General features: G+C 37.0%; 1 long non-coding RNA gene across 1 annotated transcript in view; it reads left to right on the top strand.

Moving 5' to 3' along the window:
• The window catches only part of LOC141275839 (uncharacterized), a 166,320-nt gene extending 161,606 nt beyond the window's left edge, over positions 1 to 4,714 (top strand). Inside the window, exon 3 of the long non-coding RNA XR_012324270.1 lies at positions 4,656 to 4,714. This is a non-coding gene — a long non-coding RNA (uncharacterized lncRNA). The remainder of the gene's footprint in view (positions 1 to 4,655) is intronic.
• The last annotated feature ends 17,238 nt before the right edge of the window (positions 4,715 to 21,952 follow it).

Below are 21,952 nucleotides of genomic sequence, written 5' to 3'. Positions count from 1 at the left end.
ATATCCTCTTATACTTTTTATTTACTGGTTCTGCCAAATGCTTATTTGCCTCTAGGGGGCATTTCTAAAGACTGCAAAGGAAAGTATTTCAGCTCTTATGGTTGTCAAACCAGATGGCTCAGGAATAGGAACAGAAAAGAAATAGTAACAGAAAGGGGAAAAGAAAATCACTTTGATCAAGTCAGCTTTTATTGCCATGAACAGAAATAAAGTCCAACTGGTTTCTGAATTGAACTGGGGAATGAAAAAGATTGACTTCTTAAAAAAATTTTTTTTTAATTTTTATCTAGCTAACTTTCCTGGATGGACAGTCTCTGACCTTTGACCTAGAACAAATGCCATAAAATTAAGTGTCATTAGAATGACACTGTCATAATCAAGGGTTAGTATCACAAAGATCACATTAATTCACTAAAGAGTGGAAAAGACAAGCTTAATTGAGATAGCCACCACCCATTTTTTAAGGTCAAAATTTATTTGGAAAAGAAAAAAAGTATTGCAGTACTCAGAAATTATTGCATAGCAAAAGATATTCTTTTGAATGAGCTCTTCAAAACCCTTGTATCAATATTATGACTTACTGTTACACCAACTTTCTCATCTTCTAGGTTCCGTTGCCCAATGTATCTATTAGTCCCATTGCATCCCCAGTCACTTTTAATACCTTACTTTGTTCTCCTTTAATATAGTTTATATTTCCATAGTGTCTTTCATCTCCCAGTATAATGCAAACATCAATTAACTAAGCTACCCAACATCCCCGTGTGGGTGGAAGAGTCCTATTATCCTCATTTTGAAGCTGGGAAAAGCAGGTTCAGTGAGGTGAGGTGACTTGGCCAGCCAGCCAGTAGGAGAGGCAGAAATGGCCGCAGTTGCTGGTGCCTGGTTATCTGCTTTAACTAGCAGACATGATAATTTATGCCCTCTAATTTCCTCATAGCCATTCATATGTGGAGTGAGGACATCAATACCGAGGTCCATAAGAGAAACCAGTCAAATTTTTACAAACATCCACTTTTGCTTCCAAAACAGAAAAACCATATTGATTTCCACTGAAAAACTTCAAGAGCCCCTTCCAAATATATGTCTTAACTCTTATGTCTCAATGAATGGGCAGCTTGGCACATAAACGTGGTTTGGTTAGGACAAAACTGACTTTACTCAAACCTGTTAACAGGTCGAAAAGAAATGAATTAAAATTTTTTTTTTACTTTATATTATAGTTGATGAACAATGCTGTGTTAGTTTCAGGGGTACAGCAAAGTGATTCAGTTATTGGGAGTTTGGGATTGACATGCACATACTGCTATATTTAAAATAGATAACCAACAAGGACCTACTGTATAGAAAAGAAATGAATTTTTACAAAGAAAGATCCAATGAAATTGAAAGTAATCTTTGCTAATAATAATAAAAACTGCCATTCAGTGAGCTCCTGAGCTTCTACTGTGAGCTGATGCCCATGTGCATTTTCTCATTTATTGCTGACAGCTCAGTGGGGGAGGACTGTTCTTATTCCCACTCGAGAGATGAGAAAATTAAAGCACGCAGAGAGGTGAAAGTAAATCATCCCAGGTCAGATAGCTAGTACGCGAGGGAGTCCAGCCTCAAACTCAGGCATTCTGTCTCCAGAGTCCGTGCTTTTAACTGTTTTTGCTGTAATTATTCCATTGCCTGGGTGTGATGCCACGTACTTTTTCCTCCACATTAGAAATTGCATGCTCTCTCTGACCATATAGTAAATGTTAGTGAGCATTGTGCTTGCATTTTATATCACCCAGGAGCTTTCAGGAACCTAATAGTAAGATGTACCCTTTCTTCTCAATAAAGTTTATGCCCATTTGCAGACAAGAAGCTAATTTATTTTTTTAAATTTCTACTCCCATATTGTAATGTTGAGGGTAGTGACTAGGTCGTCTTCCTTTTTCTTCCCCTCAAGCTCCCAAGAAAGCCTCACGCAGTATTAGCCTCACAGTAGGCACTTTTCTCAGTTTGATTGGGTTTGATGGTTTCTTTCTCATTTTCTCTTAATGCCCCTTGAAATTCTGAGGATTTAAAAAAAAAAAAATTCTCCTTTGTGGTGACATTGGCAAATTAGAGGATCCATGTCTAATCTCTCCAAGTTAGAATTTTTGTGCCCCCGGGACCACTCAGGCATCTGCCTGAACCGCTATGGTGGGTACAGGAGCCAGTAACGCGGGCAAGGTCATCCTAGGTAAGGGTGAGTAACTGAGACCACTAGGATTCATGTACTCTGATTCATAGCTACCTCATTCTTTTCTACTTGTTTATTCTAATAGCCAAAATAATCACCACTTCTGTTGAGTGTTTATACTGAGTTTGGCACTATGCTCAGTGCTTTACATGCATTATCTCATTTACTCCTCCTCCAAAGCCTATAACATGGGGCTATTATTCTCATTTAAGTATGAGAAAACTGAGCCACAGAGGCAATATATCACTTTCCAAAGATGGCAACTCTAAGTGTTGGTACAGGCATTTGACCCAGGCAATCAGACTCCAGAGCCCAAAAGTAGAATCTGTATGTTATTGCCTTTCTATCTTTGGATTCCTGGAAAATACCCTACTGTTTAAGACATTCATATACCAAGATAATTTTTATCATATCTTAGAATAATTGAAGATATTATAGGCATTTTACAACTAGTAGCTAAAGCAGGCACTAAAAAATGGCTTTTAAAAAAGAACCAGGTTTTCTTTTGCAGCAAAGTGTCATTGGGCTGCTTTGTGTTTGCAGCTACAGAATGAAAGTGGCCATACGGAAATCCCCATAGTGCCTGGGAGGAAGGGGAGAGGAATTAGGTCATCCTAGCTGGCATCTCAAGAAGGATCACAGGCACGACGAAGCTGATCTCTTATATTTTCAAAATTCTTTCTAGTCTCTTTGTAGGTAGAACTCACTCCCTAAAAGACAAGAAAGAAACTGGGAGGGGAGCTGATTGAAATCTATATATCTAAGATTTGTGGGTTCAGCTGATTAGCAACTAAAGAGATGGCCTTTAAGGCCCCAGGGGAGGTTTGAGTTTACCCTTGGTTATCTTTTCCTCCTGAATAGTAGTATGAACTCCTGGGGAGCAGAAGAAAGCTGCCCTGCAAGACAAAGTCACAGGAGTTGCTTCTTTTCTTTCTCAGATGGAAGAAAAAGAACTCTAGGAATCCTTTATAGTTAACTATTAAAATTGGTTTTTCCTTTTTGCTTTTTTGAACTTCTTTAGCCTCAATCTCTAAGAGCAATCAAGCAATAAAACTTCACCCTAGGTAAGCAGGAAACACCAAGGTAGCTCATCTTATTCTTTCCTCTTCTAAAGCCAGCATCCAGAACAATGGCTTAAAAGAAAACTAGCTTGTATTCTTTTGCAAAAAAAGGATCTCAGGGCTGGGTTATGTTTTCAGCTTTGGTGCTGACCCCAAAATGTTAGGATTTCTTCAGGGTCTATGAAAGAGGGTTCAGAGTAAAGGGAGGTGAGAGACGTGTGACCATCTTTATACCCTATCCAAAGACCCTGCTTACCGCTAGACCCCTGTAGTTTAAGGTGGAATTACCTGGGGCAAAAAAAGGAGATCAAGGGATAGGAGAAATAGATGTGGGCGAAGGCAGGACCAAAAGAAAATAGAAATGTGGAGAGGTACTAGAGGAAAAAAAAAAAAAAGGAACCATAGAAATCACTTCAGAAGAGTAACACATATGGAAAAGGCAGAAGGAAGAGAAAAGTGAAGTTAAGACATCTTGGATAACAGTTCACTTGTGTCAACCATTTATTCAACCAGTTAGCCAAAAAAGACCAATGTCCAGGAAATATGCTAAACATTAGGGGTTCAAAGATGAGTGGAACAGGGGACACAAAGTTTTTAGGGCCTTAGACCGCTGTGGCCCCCTTTGCCTGGCAAAGCAATAAAGCTGTTCTTCTCTACTTCACCCCAAATCCTGTCTCTGAGATTTCATTTGGTGTCGGGGTACAGAGGCCGGATTTGGCCTCACAATCTGTTGGTTTGATACATTGTAATATGATTACCATCATAGTGTTAGCTAACAGCTCTATCACATCACATAATTATCATCCTCTTTTTGTGGTGAGGACACTTAAGATCTAGTCTCTCAGCAACTTTGAAGTTTCTAATACAGTATTGTTGATTATAATCACTGTGCTGTGCATTTGATCTTCAGAACTTATTTATCTACCAGTTGCCAGATTGTAACTTTAAACAACAGCTCCCTAATTCTCCACCCCTCCAGGCCTCTGGTAACCACCACTACACCCTTAAAAAAAAAAAAAATGAGTGGAACATATAGCCTTAACCCTAAAGAATCCAGTTTAGGTAGGAAGATTAACATGTAGATAAATAATGTAATGCATACATTAATATTATTCTTAGTTGCACTCTATTTCTTTTTGTCCTTCAAATGTGGCAACCTTGATCCCACAAAATGTCTTTTGTGCTTATCGGTCCTTCTGTTTGAAGTGTTCTCCACAATTAACTTTACGTAGCTGGCTACTTCCTACTATCCAAGTCTCATCTCCAACCCACCTCACTGAAGCAGCACCCCCAATCCCACTCTACACTCACCCATTTTATCTTATCTGAAAGTCCATGTTCAACATCAGAAATTATCTTAATTTTTTATTTTCCCACAGGTTCAAAATCTATCATCCTGTACTAGGACGTAAGCTCCTTGAGGAAGGAAACTCAATGGTAAGTCATTGATGAACTCATATTTTTTGACTATTTGACTCACAGACTGACATATTATAAAAGATAAGCATATTATCAAAGAGATAAGCATAGGATTCTGTGGTGCCAGAAGATGCAAAAAACTCCATTATGGGAACATTAAGGAAGGCTTCTCAGACGGGGTGATTTTGTTGTCGTTGTTGAATATGTAAGCTTGAATAGGTGTGCAATAAGTGGGCAAGGGTAGCAGAGCATTCCAAGCCAAGAGCGTATGTGATGAGTCATAAAAGAGCCCTACTCCTTCTGGAAACTGCCTTTCACTTAGTGTGTCTAGAGTACATACAGATGATGCTGGAAGAATGTGAAAGCCATGATGGAGTACAATCGTCCCTCAGTGTCCATGGGGGAATTAGTTCCAGAACCACTGCGGATACCAAAATGCACAGATGGTCAAGTCTTCTATAAAAATGGCCTTGTACAGTTGGCCCTCGGTATCCACAGGTTCTACACAAATTCCATTAGCGGTTGGTTGAATCCACGAATGTCTATTAACAGGATTTAACTGTAGTTAAAAGTCCAAGCTTTGAAGCTAGACTTTCTGTAAGGACAGGAATGCCTTATTTTATTGTGTTTCACTTTATTATGCTATGCAAATATTGCTTTTTTTACAAATTGATGATTTGTGGCAACCCTGCGTTGAGCAAGTCTATCGGCACCATTTTTCCAGCAGCATTATTTTTTAAGGTATGTGCATTGTTTTTGGAGACAACATGCCATTGCACACTTAATAGCCTACAGGATAGTGTAAACATAACTTTTATATGCACTGGGTAACCAAAAGATTTGTGTGCCTCATTTTATTGTGATACTCACTTTATTGCGGTCGTCTGGATCTGAACCTGCAGTATCTCTAAGGGATGCCTGTAAATCCTGGTTTTTCTACTTGTAATTAGGGGATGTTAGGCAAGTTATCAGTCTTCTCTGTTCTTCAGTTGCCTTATCTGTAAAATGGGAATTTATTTGATTTATGTCATGCCTACCTCAAGGGATTCCTGGGAGGATTAAGTCAGTTAATATATGTAAAATACTTAGAAGAGGGTAAGTGCTTAAAACTGTTATTACTGGCATGGGGTGATGAGAAAAAGTAATTATGACTGTTGACAGTCTTATTTTATTCTAAACACTTCATGCAGGTTAACTAATTTAATCTATATACACTTATAAAGAAGATACTGTTATCACCATCTTACACATAAGGAAACTTGATAGACACAGAGGTTCAGTAATTTGTCCAGAGTCACACAGCAGTTAATAGCAGGGCTGAGGTCTAAATCTAGGGGGTCAGGTTTTTGAATCTTGCCTTTCACTATTATACTATGCCACCTCTTTGGAAGCTTAGTTCGTAGGGATCCTGTGAGGAAAAATGAAATAAAGTATATAAGTGGCTCATCATAGGGCCTGGCCTATATTAAGCACTCAATGTGGTATGTATTTTTTAAAAATGCCTACAGGACAATAGAGCTATAATTGGAATAAGTCAATATTCAGAAAATATAGTTATCTGTGGATTTATTGGGAGACTCAACAGAACCTGGAGAAGACAATTAGGGAGCATCTCGGCAATAACTGACTGGTTGAATTACTGCTGAACAGGCGGTTGAAAGGTCGAATAGCCATAATCACTTGCTTGACCTTGATTTCTGGTGGGAGTACCAAAGCCTTCTTGTGTATCAATCTTTGCCCAGCTGTACTTCTTCACTAATTAATTTTTAAAAGATCTAAGTCAATTAATTATAAAGTAATGGGTTGTCACTTCCAGCTGCCAAATTATCTACATTGCAGCTATATCTAATTAGCTTATTCTAACTGTTTCTTGGAAACATTTTATGTTAATTTATGTACATAAGTTCTGTGAATAACAAGTTGTACATTATTCTGTAATAAATTGCGAAACTAGTCCTTTTGTGGACATTCAGAATAAAATAAAATAATATAAAATAGTATAAAAACACCAGAATGACAAAGGGAAAGTACCTTTAACATACCTAATTAAAGTTAATAAGTAATTAAGCAAGCAAATTAAACAAGAATTTCATAATGGAACATAATAAATGCCTCTAAAATGCTAAATGCTTTAAAATGTGTAAAGCTAGCCAAAAAACCTGGTGATTTGGTGTTGTCAACAGACTCTTGATGTTGAACAGGATGGAACAAAGGCAGAATTAAAGGTGTAGTTTCATTTATTACACATAGAGTTGGGCAGCTGTAACATAAATGTGAAGAGATATATTTTCTTTTACAAAGAACCTATAGATTCCCTTCGTCTATTCTTCCTGTTTTTCCTTCTGTCTTAGAAGAAAAGGTGTCCCTCTTATGCAAGGCTGAAACCTCCACCAAAGCTCTAAGTCTCATTCCCTCCCACCTCTCCTGAGACTCTGCTGCATAAACAACTCCCTGTTTTCCTTTGCATTATCAATTGCTGCCTCTCTTTGCCCCTTCTCAGCCCACAAACAGGCGCATATCCTTCTGCTTGTGGGAAAGCAGCTTCCCAAGGCCAAGCACTGCACTACCACTGTAAACTATGTCCCTCGCCTTATTTCACTCCCAGGGGAGTCTCAGCTCTTGTGTTTACTTCTGTATCTGTGTAAAGCCTTTCTAGGAAGCTAAGCTGCTATGCTCTGCACAGATTTAGCACTTTGCTCACAATCCACATAAAGCCCTTTGCATAGTAAGTACCCAACAAGATTTAGCTTTTGTGTTGTTGTCACTATCATTTTGAGCAATGGCATATCATACTTGCTTCAGAGAACAGGTTCCAAAATCAGACATTGCAGCTCAAATCCTGGTTCCACTTCCTTGTAACTGTGTGACCTAAGGCAGACTACTTAATTTTTGAAACTTTGACTTCTTAAATATAAAATGTAGATAGTAGTTGTAACCACCCCATAGAGTTTATGGTAGAAACAGATTAAATGAGGTGAAGCATTAAGTGCTTAGCTGTAGGTCCAGAGCATACTAAATCCTCACATATACCTTTTTAAAACACCCAGTGTAATACTGTAAGTATATTTTTTTATTCATGCCTCTCTCTTCTGATAAGTACTATGAATTTCTTTTGGGGAATAACTTTCCTCAATGCTCAGTCCAAGAGCATTGGTCTCTATCCCTGACTTCAGAGGTGAAACATGTAGCTCAGGTCTGATGAATCCAAACACTGAATTCCCTTCCTGGGAATGTTACCCAGGCCTGATTAACCAATACTGAATTCACCTTCTGGGCAAATATCTTAGGCTTGGCCAATCAGACCAATTAATCCTCTTTCCGGTCATATGACCCAGGTCTGACCAATCAGAGCACTGAATTCCCTTCCTAGGTCATGTGACCCAACTTCACCAGTCCACATAATCCTACTACTTTGGTCTCCTTGTTCAGTTTACAAAAGACACTTGGTGGAGATGTTTCCATCAGAAGGAACTCTCAGATTTTTGTAGAAATTATTAATAAGAGATATTATCTCTTTCCCACCCAAGAGGAAATGATATGGAGAGCTTCTGGAACCATCTTGCCATCATATCAGTTGGGGAAGGAAGTCAACCCACAGAGGGGAGCAGAGCTAATCCAACAGACCTGACATTGTTTGGGCCTCTAAATCCAGCCATGACTGATGCCAGCCCTGCCCATGTGCTTTTCATTCATTTATCAAAACAGTTATTTCTGGTGTAGGCTACTTTGCACTTTTCTGCTACTTGCAACAGAAACCAATGTAAATGCTTAGCATGTTTTAGCATAGCCAGTTGTTGAAGGTAAGGACTCCTTTTGCATATTATTTTTGAGCCTTAGAACAATTCAGTCGATGTTCAGTAAATAGCTGTTGCACAGACGTGAAAATACTTTGATGGTGGTGATAGAGGGGTACATTCTGCACCCAGGCCTCATTATTTAGTTCACCCTTTAGGCAAAGCATGGATCACATGACTGCACAGATTATATATTTCAGGACCAGCCTGAAATGGAAGTGGTCACAAAAGTCATGAGAAAAAATATTCCTTCATAAATCCATAACTTACCTGGGGCCTAGAAAATTGTTTGCCTTTGAAATGCTATCTCTTCCAGCTGCTATAGAAGGAAACAAATAGTTGGTTTAGCGAAGTACTTAATTGAGCAGACTAGATGAATATGTCAATAAGAATTTCCAAACCAGATAGAGTTCTCCCTTGGTATCCATGGAGAATTGGTTCGAAGACCCTGTCCCCTCCCAACACCCTTGGAAACCAAAATCCATGGAGGCTCAAGTCTCTTACATAAAATTGCAGAGTATTTGCATATACCCTATGCACATCCTATCACATATTTACAATCATCTCTAGATTACTTACAATACCCAATACAATGTAAATGCTATGTAAATAGTTGCTGGCATGCAGCAAATTCATGTTTTGTTTTTTGAAACTTTCTGAGATTTTTTTTTTCTGAATATTGTCAGAACCCACGGATATGAAGGGCCAACTGTAATACCGACCCTAACAACGGAGAATTGCACGTTTCTGATTTTTAAATGACTTATTGTGTGACTTTTTAAAACTATCTTTCAGGACTGATTATTTTCTCCAAAAGCAACATTTTTCCAAGTTTATAATGGGTAAAGGGAATAAAAAAAAAATTCCCTTTCATCCAAGCTTTCAAATTTCATACTTCTGGAAATTATCTAGCTTAACGATGTCTAAAAATAATTTAACAATTCAATAGTTTTGCAAAAATATTTCTATTCCCTCTGCTGGACATAAGGATGAGGAAGGAAGGAGTCAGGCACATGGATAAGTCAAAAGAACACAGGATTCAAATGGAAGATATATTTAGTTGAGAAACATGGGCAGCAAGGGAGAGGTGAAAAAAAGAGACATTAAATAATTTATGCAAATTGTTTATGTGAATTGAAGGCACTCTAATTGAATGTAAAAAAAAAATGTTACTTTGATACAGATGGCAACAGAAATACACTGAGAAAAAAAATTCTGTGCACAACATCAAAAGCCCCAGGCATAGTCCCTTCCTTCTGTTGCTTTGCAGCATGGAAACACAGCAAAGAAAACTGGAACCAGTCAGAAAATCCTGGTAACCAGTATAACTGCCTTGGAAGGGCCCTTCCCATCTTTGGCACACTTTACAGGCCTAAAAGGGTTTTCATTTGTGAAAGGGCTGCTGTCAAACAATAAGCCCCACTCCTCAAGGGTGAGGAAGGTTGTTGTCTTTTCAAAGTGGCATCTGCAGCTGCTGGTCCTTCAGGTCTTTGCTAGACAGTGCCCCTCCTCTTTCTTGTAAAAGCTTGCCCCATTTTAATTATTTTTGTAAATGTTGCCCTCCATTAGCTCCATCAGTGCTGGGATGTAAATGAAAAAAATCTCCAATTTGAGGATTCATTAAGCAGCTGTTGTTATTTATGTGGTGCAATAGATGCCTGAAATTTGCTGGTTTGCTGCACTGGGATAAGAAACTATAATATCCTAGCCAGACTGGTTTGTATTTGTTTCGCTCTGAGGTCATGACACTAGGGAGCACAGACATCCAGCTTGAAAATACGTCAATATTTGTTTCTCTTCTTAGAAGGGTGTTCATTCATTCAACTAATATTATTGACCATCTACTTTCCCCACCCCCTTATTGAAGGGCAAGAGAATTCTGCAGCCAAAAACATCATCAAAAAATCTTTACCGTTCTACCCTTGCTTCATCTCTCCAAGTCAAGAAAGTGTTGAGAAGTAGTCTGTCTGGTCAGTTTTTTAATGGATACATCTAAGATTTTGTTAAAAAGAAATAAAGCTCCTTTCTGATTTTTAAATATATAAAAAGAGTCTTCCTATTGTATTTGACCTCTAAATGTCAGCTTTCTAAAATAATACAAGTTAGATTCATCTATGAAGAAAAAAAAAATGGCATTAGGGAGCTCCCCGGGGAAGATTGAACACCACTCAGGGCAAAACATTTTCTCCAAACATCAAGTGGTCACCCCCACAAAAGTTGCTGAAATGAGGACTCAACCAGAGAGTTAGAATTATCTCCAACTGGAGAGAAATTGGCACGAACTACAAGCTGAAAAAAGAATCCTTCTACAGTTTCTGTCCCCAAAGGTCATTCCTGGCCACATTTTGTCTCTGAAGATAGAGAACTGAAATATTATTTGTTCTCGTGAATTATTTTTTGTTCCTTTATGAAATTCAATAGAATAAAAATAACCACGGCCCATTATCCCTTGCCTGTTGGCTCTACCTGGGCTGAGGTGATGGGAAAGGACAGGAAATGCTGTTACAGATGTTTAATAGAAGAAAGCCCTTTTTGGAATGTGTTTGCATGACTCATAAAGAACAGTTATTCTTAGCTTTCCTGTCACAAGAGATAAAGCTCTTTGTCCTATAATACAGACTTCTATTTAAAAGGAAAGCCCAAGGTCCATTCAAAGCTAGAGCCGAATAATAAGCTCTCTTTACAGTACCTGCCCCAAACCCCTAGAGTTATATTATATCACTCTTTGCAAGCCTAGAATATGATGCAAAATTTTATTCTGTTTGGCTTTTTCATTTGTCAGGGTTGTGTTACCTGGAATGCTAAGAACTACTTAATGTAGTAGCAATGACATTAATTCAGTTATAGGAATCATTAATTTAGCAGCACAATTTAATACAATTAAATATGCTATGCTATATAGAAAATTCATCACCTTTTGGGGTCACCTCTGAAGTTTCAGATCTCATAATCAAACTTTAATCTAATATGGATTATATTTTAGATAAGCCTGTCGATTCCCAGAACCTATAAACCAATAATATTTTGAAGCAATTTACTAAAGGATAGCAGCACTCTTTGATGGATTCTATAGCACAAAGTCGGTAGAGACTGAAAGGACTTTCTTGGAATTAAAACATATCTTCTCTCTAACTTGCTTCTGAACTGGTTTCTTACACATTCATAGATTTCTTTCCTTTAGGATATATTCAGCTCACCAATCACCTTTTCCCCTTGATCATTCTATCCTGTTTTTTATTCTTTCAGCATTTGTCAGACATTTTTAACACTTATTTGTATCAAACTCTATGTTGGTCTTTATGGATAAAGTGATAGAGGTCCTCAAGGAGTTCTTAGTCTGGAAGGGAAGACAAATAAGCAACATGTTATAAGACATAATGATAAGAGCTATGAGGACGGGAAGCTCTCAGGGCTAGGTGAGAATAGAGAATAGGTGCCCATAGCTCTCTTGTGCCAGAATATGCCTTTGGTAAAGGGTTACCATTTCAGTTCATAGAGAAGTAGGTTACCATAGATATCTATCAATTATTCCCAGGGTTAGTGGAATAATTATATGTGCTCCTTCTTCTGACTGGAAAACTTCCTTTACTGAATCTTCCTCATCTCTTAGGTCTCACTTTGTCAACTCTCTCAGGAAGCCTTCTCTGACCCAAGTCTGGTTTGGGGACAGTTTCCTAATGTGCTACAATGTCACCTTGAATTTATCCCTGTAGTACGTCTCATGGAATTGAAACTGATTGAAAATGACTTAGATGTCCCCATAGTTTTATTTTGTATTACTGACCTCTGGTGTCCCTATTCTCATTGATGATGGTCAGAGGAGAGGAAATTTGTCAACTGAATAAAATTCAACCTCTTTCAGATTAAACAGTTTTCTTTGTGAAAACTGCTTTGTCAATTCAAAGCTCAAATTCTTTATTAGGGCTGTCTCTGCCTTTTTAAAAAGAGGAGTCTTCCTTGATGCCTTCTTCTCCCAGATGGCATCTAAAGGAAGGGGAAGCCTATTCTTTTTATAGTGTCGGGGCAGAGCTCTCGTCCACATGTTGTCCTCTGGATCTTCATTAGTCTAAAAGAGATGACTTTCACCCCATCAGGTCATGCATGTGGGTGATCCCAGAGGTATGATTGTTCCTTCTGTGTCTTGCATTCATCATTATTGTTTTATAATGGAAAATTAAGTAGATATGAAATATTTGCATATACATAAATATTAAAAAGTATACAACTTCTATTTACCCACCACCCGGTTTAACAAAAAGAACTTTTTCTTAGCTTTGCCATTATCCCACGCACCTTTCATCTTACCCAAGGCTCTCGTTGTTCAGGGGAAGCATGATGCTGCATTTTGTTTTTATCACTCCCCTGTTTTTCTTTATAGTTTTACCACATATGTTTGCATTTTGTAATTTATTTTTTTCACTGAACATCATGTTCTTGAATTCATCCAGATTGTTTGGGTATAAATCTTTTATTAATTTTTCTCAAATACATAGTATTTTTTACATAAAATTAATAGGATTTGTTTATCAGTTTTACTGGTAATGGGCATTTAGTTAGTTTCTAGATTTGTGGGTTTTGTTTGTTTGGTTGGTTTTTGGTATTTATAAATAGTATCTCCTGGAGAATATGTGCAAGAGTTTTTCTAGAATATCCAACAAAGACTGAAATTGCTATATCATATGTTATGAAAGTATTCAATTTCTTCCAAAGTTGTTATATCCATTAAAACTCCCACGATCAGTACATAAGTGTTCTGGTTGTTCCACAGCTTCACCAATACTTGAAGTCAGACTAGTTAGTAGACATGAAATGATAATCTCATTATGGATTTAATTTGCATTTCCCTGGTTGCTAATGGGACTGAACAATATTTAAGTTAATGGTCATTCATGATTCCTCTTCTACAAAGTCTTTTCTTTGGATCGTTTTTTGGCGATGGGGGGAAAGTAGGAGTTCTTTGTATTTTTTGTGTACATCTATTTTGCATTTTATGTTTTAAAACTATATTTTCAAATCTGTGGTTTTCCATTTCCCTTATGGTATGTTTTAATGAATATAACTTCTAATTATAATACAGTCAACTTTGTGGACAGTCTAGTAGGGATAATTTTAACGCCATTTAATATATATATTTTGACAGAGTATGTTTTATGATTTTCTCAATGTTTTATCATTTTGACTTTTACATTTAAGTTCTTAATTCACCTAGAATTAAGTGAATTCACCTAATTCACTTAATACCTATTTGGGGGAAAATAATGTTTTGGAAGCTGTGGGATAAGGAGCCCAATTTATTTTTTTTCTATAGAAAAAAACAATTGTCCAGCCCTACTTAATTTAAAAAAAATCCTTTCTCCTCAGATCTCAGTTCTATTCCTGTTATAAATCAATTTTCCATACTGTCAGGAGTATATTTCTGTACACCTTTTTCTGTTCCAATGGTCCATTTGTCTGTCTCTACACCAATATCACACCATTTTAATTATTAAATGGTTTTCAGTCTTTAGATATGATAATGGAGGTTTGATCATTGATCTTTTTCTCCAGGAGAGTTCTACCTACTTACAAGCTTTTCTTTTCACTATAAGATTTTAAATTAACTTGCCAAGTTTCATAAAATTACCTGTTGGGATTTTGAAATTCATATATTTCTAATATGGAGGATTTGTATACACAAAAGTGATGTATCTCTTTATGCAAGTCTCTTTAATATCTTTTAATAAAATGGTAATTTTTTTTTCTATTATGGTCTTACACATCTTATGTTACAACTATTCTTAGGTACTTAATATTTCTTGGGGATATTATAATTGACATATTACTATTATTATGACATTTTCTTCTTCCTTGTTGCCTGTGCTTAGAAAAGTAATTGATTTTTATATTTGATTTTGTATCTAGAATCATCACTAAACCTTATGTTGCAAATAATAATTTTTTTCTTTCTTTGTAATCCTTATGCTTCTCACTTCTTTTTCTTGCCTTATTGCGTTAGATACAAAATTGAGGTGCTAGAATGCTTCCTTATCTTTATGATCTGAAAGGTCTGAAGATTTTTAATAGTCCATTATTAAAATATTTCCTGAGTATTTTTCTGGATCCTGTTTATTAGTTAAAGAGTTCTTTTTTGTTCTTAACTTACTAGGTGTTTTTACTAGCCAGTATTGAATTTCATCAAAAGCTTTTTATGACTCTACAGAGATAGTAACCTAATTTTTCTCATTTAAACTTTGTTTTTATTAAAGTATAGTTGATTTACAATGTTGTGTTAGTTTCAGGTGTACAGCAAAGTGATTCAAGTATATAGATATATATATTTTTCAGATTATTTTCCACTGTAGGTTATTATAAGATATTGAATGTAGTTCCCTGTGCTATACACTAAATCCTAGTTGCTTATCTATTTTATGTGTAATAGTTTGTATCTGTTAATCCCAATCATTTAAACTTTTTATATCAAAAATTACAATAACTGACTTTCTAAGGTTAAACAAAACTTGCATTACTGGAATAAACCCAAATTGTTTAAGATATATTAACCTTTTAATATATTCCTGGTATTGTTTGCTAATATTATATATAAGACTTTTGCATTCATGTTCATGGTTAGGATGGTTCTATAAATTTTCTTTCTCTTCCTGTTCTTGTCAGGTTTTGCTACCAAGGTTAACTTTGCCTTCTAGAATTATTTACTGGGTGATAGTTTCTCTTTTTTATTTTGTATTCTCTACAATATTTTGTGTAAGGTCAAAGCATTTGTTCCTTCAATGTTTGATAAAACTTGCCAGTAAGACAATCAGGATCTGGTGTTTTAACTCAAGGGAGATTTTGAATCACTGATTCAACTTCTTTATGGTGTCATTCAGGTATTTATTGATACATTCTGCATGAAGAGTTGTGTTAGTGACAGAGTCCTACAAGTTTGTCCATGTTATCCAACTTTTACAAATTGCTCATATGATTCTCTTATGTCTTTGTAATCTTTGCTACATCTCTGGTTATAGCACCCTTTTCATGTTTTGGCCTCTTTCATTTGACCAAGCTTGTCAGAGGTTTCTCAGTTTTGTTAGGGTTTTTTTTTTAGGAATTTGGTTTAGTTAATAACTTCTTTAATGTTTTCTATTAATTTTTTTCTTTTTTTTCTGTTTCTTTCCATTTTTATGGGGATAGTTTATTCTGTGCTCTCTTTCAAGTCATTTAAGATGAGATCATGGTTATATTTGGTTAATATTTGCATCATTCATGTCCTCCTCCTCTATACTTCCTTGTATTTCTATATATATTTCTGTATTTCTTTGCCCACTGATTGGGGTCTAAACGCTGTAATTTGCTTTGGAAAATGGAATGTGAGAAGTAGGGACAGGATGCCAGTTCTTTTACTTCCAATTCTGAGTGGAAGCATTGAGGCATTGCTGCCAGAAAAGCTGGACTTTCACAGAATGGAAGGACAGCAGAGCAGAGCCCAGCCTATTTAAAGCATCTAGCTGAATGGCAACTGACCCAGGACTCTGTATAACATGAGCAAGAAATTAATTTTTGTGGTTAGCACTAAGCTTTTGACCTCACTTGTTATTATAGCAAGTTGACTAAAACAGATATTGGTATCTTCAAGTGAAGTGCTCCTATAACAAAAAGTTGAAAATCTGTATATTGGCCTTGGATCCGAGAGACAAGTTATAAATAGTTATTAGAGTCTGGAAAAATGGTGACCCACAGTACGCAGTGGCAAAACATTTAAGCAAACTGTCACCTGCAGCAACTTAGAAAGCAGATAATCTGCCCAATGAATGAGTGGCTTTGGAGATAGAGGTTTCAAAACAGAATGTTACTAGTATGCCTTGGTTATTTTTTCCCCAGAATTATCAGGTAAACTCAGAAAATAATTGGGCTGATTTGTAAGCAGGGAAGAAAGAGAAACGAGAGCAACCAGGAATTATAGGGATTGTAGAGTTGGAAAACAGAACTGTTTCCAATTAGTAAAAGATAAATGGAAGTGCTTTGAGCAAAGAGGCACAATTAAGATTCAGATGAAAATACATGCCCAAATAAAGGGCATTGCCACTTGTAGCCTTTATTTAAAACTCTGGTTTAAGGTAACCCCTAGAAAATCAGGTTAATTGGATAAAATGCCTTAGCAAAAAAGAGATGCCCAAAGTCTCCTTGAAGCCTGGTAGCTCAAGTTATCTGTAAATCTAGAGAGAAAGGCACATCTCAAAAGAACAGGAGTGTGGCTATCTGCACCAGTTGCTGATTGAAATCAAATAGCTTTTTAAAACCCACATTTGAGAGAGTTTCTGCAAAAGTTTCGATAACCAGGATTAAAAGAGACTAACTATTGATATTAAGGCATAAAACAACTTTGGGGCCCCCAGTGTTCTACAAGGAGGGAGCAGACTTAGCAAGCTGATCTGCCCCCAAAGATGTATATTGTCCAGTGATCTTATGAGATGTGGCTGAGGAGTATAACAGAAATGAACGTTCTTCCAGAGAGATGATTCTACCACCCAGATAAACAATGGATTGGAAAAAATAGAGGCCTAGTCAAGTAATATTTCTTATCTTTCCATTAAGAGTGTTTGTTGCAGTTATTAGTCACTGTCCCACGATTGTATTTTGAGGGAAGTGCACCTTTATTGATAGATCTTCAGATCCTCACACTACGGAAGGACTATTGTGAGACCCTAAATTTTGCACTTTGTGCCCAGATTGGATGAGATATTCAGGATTTCTTCCTCAGAGGTGGGGGGGGGGGATATATTTTGATTGCAGAAGGAAGGAAACAATGTATTTGATCAAGACAGCAGACAGTAGTACATTTCATTGTAATACATGTCAACCCATTGTCTTTGGACTTAGGCATGACTCGCTTTGACAGTGTTTCAGTTCTGAGTAGAAGCTTTGAGGTAAAAATGAGTTTCCACCAGCTCTATGATTCTTCACCTCAGCTGTAAAAATAAGAGCAGACTGATCCCCACAGAGGGTCCTTCTGTCTGCGTCTTAGAATCAGAAGACACATGGAGCAGAGGCACAGGCAAGAGAAACACTGGGGTTGAGCAGTAGCTGACTCCTAGTTATAAGGAAAATACATGTGACAAGGAAATACATTTTTATCATTAGAAAACTCTAAGATTCATGGTTGTGTGTTACCATAGAAAAACTAACTGAAAGAGATGCTTAGTTCATTATTTTTTCATACTTTCTTTACTTGTCCTAATAAAATAAATTCAGGTTATAATATTTTTTCTAGGTACTACTTTGACTATATTCTGTAAGTTTGGGCATGTAGTAGGTTTACAACCATTCAGTTTTAAATATTTTCTAGTTTCCATTTTAATTTTTTTCCCATGTCTAATTTAAAGTGAGTTTCCCAATGTTCAAGTTTTTGGAAGAGTTCTAGTCATTTTTTATTGATTTCTAATTTAATTGCCCTTTGTAAGACAAGGTGGCCCATAGTATATCAATCCTTTGAAATTTCTTGAAGTTTTCATCAGGGCCCAGTCAGAGTCAATTTTAATAAATGTCAAAAGTGCAATAGGAAAGAATGTATGCTAGAACAGAGGTCAAAGCCAAACTAACATACAAAACAACAACAACCAGAAAAACCACTTGCATCCTCGAAGTGATTGATAAATGTGCTTCAATTAGTTACATTTACACAGGTGCACCTAGGAAAGTTTTCATCTGGAACCAGTATCTAGAAAACCCTCTGCCAGGAGAGGAGTTTAGTGATACATTTTTTGAAACATTCACTTACTTAAATAAGGGGTAGGATGCACTGCTCTCGGTGAGAGCAACCACTGGCCTGGGTGAAGGCCATGGGCATACTGGAACAGAATAGGTATCTGGAGACGGTCCCAAAACCTCACCGCCATCTACCACACCTCTCATCCCTCCCCCCGCCCACCAACTGAAGTGCTGCCAGTCAGAGGCAGGAAGGACTCATGCTTTTCTTCCCACCCGTCCTTCCTTTCTTCTCTTTCTTTCTCAAGAAAGAAAGAGAAGTACCAGGCACTATGGTGGATATGAAGACGAATGACTCATAACCTCTATCTTCAAACTGTTACACACTCATAAAGACGCCAGTAACACTAACCAGAGGTACACTAATGAAAGGCACGAGGTGTTAGGGCAATGGTCCCCAAACGTTTTGGCACCAGGGACCGGTTTCGTGGAAGACGATTTTCCCACGGAAGGGGGAGGAGGGTGGTTCAGGCAGTAAAGCAAGCGATGGTTCAGGCGGAAACGCGAGCGACAGGGAGTGATGGGGGGCGGCAGATGAAGCTTCAGTTCGCTCACCCGCCGCTCACCTCCTGCTGTGCGGCCCAGTTCCCAAGAGGCCACGGACTGGTACCAGTCCATGGCCCTGGCGTTAGGGACCCCTGTGTTAGTGAATAAATGAGAAACCGGCCAGAAGGCCCAGGTGAAGGAAGGATGGTAAGTACCCCCAAGTCTGGGATAAGAATTTGTCTGGGCCCTTAAGAAAATGATCGCTCTGGCTTCCCTGACTGGAATGTGTATAATATCAGGAATGCAACTAAGATGACCATGGGTACATCTGTCTCCTGAGAGAAAGAAAGGATAGGCGAATACTTACAGTGTTTTACACCTGCCAATGCTATAAGGTTTCCTGTATATGATTACACAAGTTTTTCTCTTTTGTTCGTTGACTCCCTACACCAGATATGGTATATCATTAATAATGATCTATATTGTTTATAAAAGTCCTTTCCAATAGAAATATGTGAGCCACGTATATTTAATTTAAATGTTCTAGAGGTAATATTTAAAGAAGTAAAAAGAAACAAACTTAATTTAATGATGTATGTTATTTAACTCAACATATATCACAAATATTATCATTTAAATATATAATTAATATAAAAAGATTAATGAGTTATTTTATGGGTTTTTCTTTTTCTTCTGCATCTAAAATTCAGTATGTATTATACACTTACAGTACATATCAATTTGTACTAGCCACATTTCAAGTATTCAGTAGACACATTAGCTAATGGCTAGCATATTGCATAATTCAGATCAAAACATAGATGAATTGTTAAATATTTATATTGTTTATAACACAGGTAGGAAGAAAGAAAATATAGCGATCAGTATAACAGTTTATGAAAGTCAGAGAGGTTTATACATTAAACATCTAAATAAACTTGAGAGCAACAACAATGGAAGTAAAGGCTATGTATAAAATTCAAGTTCAGATTCACAAATAAACAGAGATCCCTTTAAGAAATTGTCTGATAAATGATTGTTTCTCCTATTTACATGGGATTACCTTTGTTTTTAATTTACGTCAATGTGTTTTAAATTGTTTTGTTTACAGGGTGGAGAGTTCTTAATATGTCATCACAATATCAAATACAATGACTTTTTGGCCTTGCAGAGAGGAAATCCTACACTATATGGGGCTGCTGGACTTCAGGGTGGGGCCTTGTATTCTGCAGAACAAGCCACTCAAATTAGCCAAGGCTTAATTCAGAGCCAAAACAAAAATAAGGATTTCTTGGGAAGAACTTCATGTGTTCTGAGAACAGGACATGTATTTGATCAAATCACAAACTATATTTCTTAAGCACCTGACATATTCAATGCACTTTGTTATTCCCTGGGATTAGTAGTTTCATAAACCAGTTACACAAACCAGTATCTAATCCACAACTAATCGAAGTATTCCAGAATGTTGTCAGGTTTTTTTTTAGGGAGAACTCAAGAATAAATCAAGTCACTCTGTGGCAATAAGCACATCAGCCTTCAAAGAAGGCAGAGTTACTGGGAAAGAAGTAGATAGAGGGGAAGGAAACATAATTCTGTGATCTCTGTGCTGTGAAGGAAAGTCAGACTGTTAACAAAAGATAAGAGACAATACTGGAAAGTTTGACAGGAGGATAGACCCAGGGACATAGATTTTTGTGAGTCATGTGACAAAGGAAGATTTAAATTTAGATTGTTTGAGCTTTGAATAGTCCCTGCCTACCCTTGGACATTCTTATTCACATCTCAAACCTTAGCTGGTGCCGTAATTTTCATGCTCAAAATACCATCATCCTTACTTTGTTATTATTATTCTATACTTGCATTGAGAATAAGATTTAATATTCAATCTTATAAAACAAAACAAAAAACAATGCCCAAAGTACAGCTAGGTATTTTGAAACACAATCTAAAAATCCATTTGCCAGCCACACTTCTGGGGCTAGCTGGCTCATAGATTCAAGATTGGCCCTTGGAGATCAACGGTTCCAATTTATCGTCATTTTGTAATAAAAATAAGTCATGGCCCTTGACAGATCTTGATTACAACATTACCAAATTCTTCTGCATCCAGAATAATCTCCAGCATGACCCAAATGGTCCTCCCTGAGTCCTAATCAGATTACAAAACATAGAGGTCACATGCAGAGCAGAAAAAGATAAATGTCATCACCTCATCCAGGCAGTAGTCTGCCAGGCTTCCATGACATATTAGCAGTATTTGAATTGCTGTCATTAATGATATGAAAAAAAAAAGTTACGCAGTACATGGTGTCCTTCTAACTCCCATGCAGTATGCAGTTTGCAAAGTGAGCCCAGCCTTACGTATACCCCCAACCCCTCTCCCTAATTATTCATTAAGCTTATTCCCCAGCTGACTTCTCATTTCCATAACCTATTTTCCTCTTCACCTTTCTACCTCTCTGCTCTAGTTTTAATTTTTTTTCCCTTTTTTTACTCTCTAATGCAAAAGTACGTTATGTCCCTAGATAGCACATTTTTAATATTCAGGTTAATATTATTAGACTAAAACATTCCTCTCTACCACCTTTGGTCCCTGAAGCAATCCTGAAATGGCAATCCATTTAAAGCAGAGCTCCAGTCTAGGTGCAAAGGCACAGATCCCTCAGCTGTAAATGGGGTATAGATTTCATTGTATTTCCTATTCGTGTTATGTATTCTAAGAGGCTATGGAGCCTCTTGCCTAACTGTATTTATAGTGTCAGGGAACATGCAACCAAAAAGGTAACCTCTTTGGTTACCTTTTACAATTATTTCCTTAAGTACTTGAGGAAGGTAAAAGCCCTAGACAGGGAATCTTGTTCTTAGGTACAAGCTTCCAGCTTCATATTGGCTGTGGAATGATGAGCAATTCATTTAATTTCTCTAAGACTCTGTTTCCTCATCTGTAATATGGAAATAATAAAGTACTTACAGTAGTGTTACTGGGTAAATAAAAGAAATAACACACAGTTCCTCACACATAAGGAGGACTCAAGTAATTAGTTATATTATTATCATCATCATTATTATTAATAATAAACTAGCATGATCATAATGAGGTCTTCACCAACTGGAGAACAGGTCTCCATAGAGTCCATTCAGTGTCCAAAGTACAGATTGAAAAAGGATGATCAGAGACAGAAGCTGTGGCTGGGATCTGCTCTTTGCTTTATCCCAATTTTGATATGAAACAC

Source organism: Tursiops truncatus, chromosome 11, assembly GCF_011762595.2.
Source record: "Tursiops truncatus isolate mTurTru1 chromosome 11, mTurTru1.mat.Y, whole genome shotgun sequence".
NCBI lineage: Eukaryota > Metazoa > Chordata > Mammalia > Artiodactyla > Delphinidae > Tursiops > Tursiops truncatus.
This window is presented reverse-complemented; position numbering and strand designations above follow the sequence as displayed.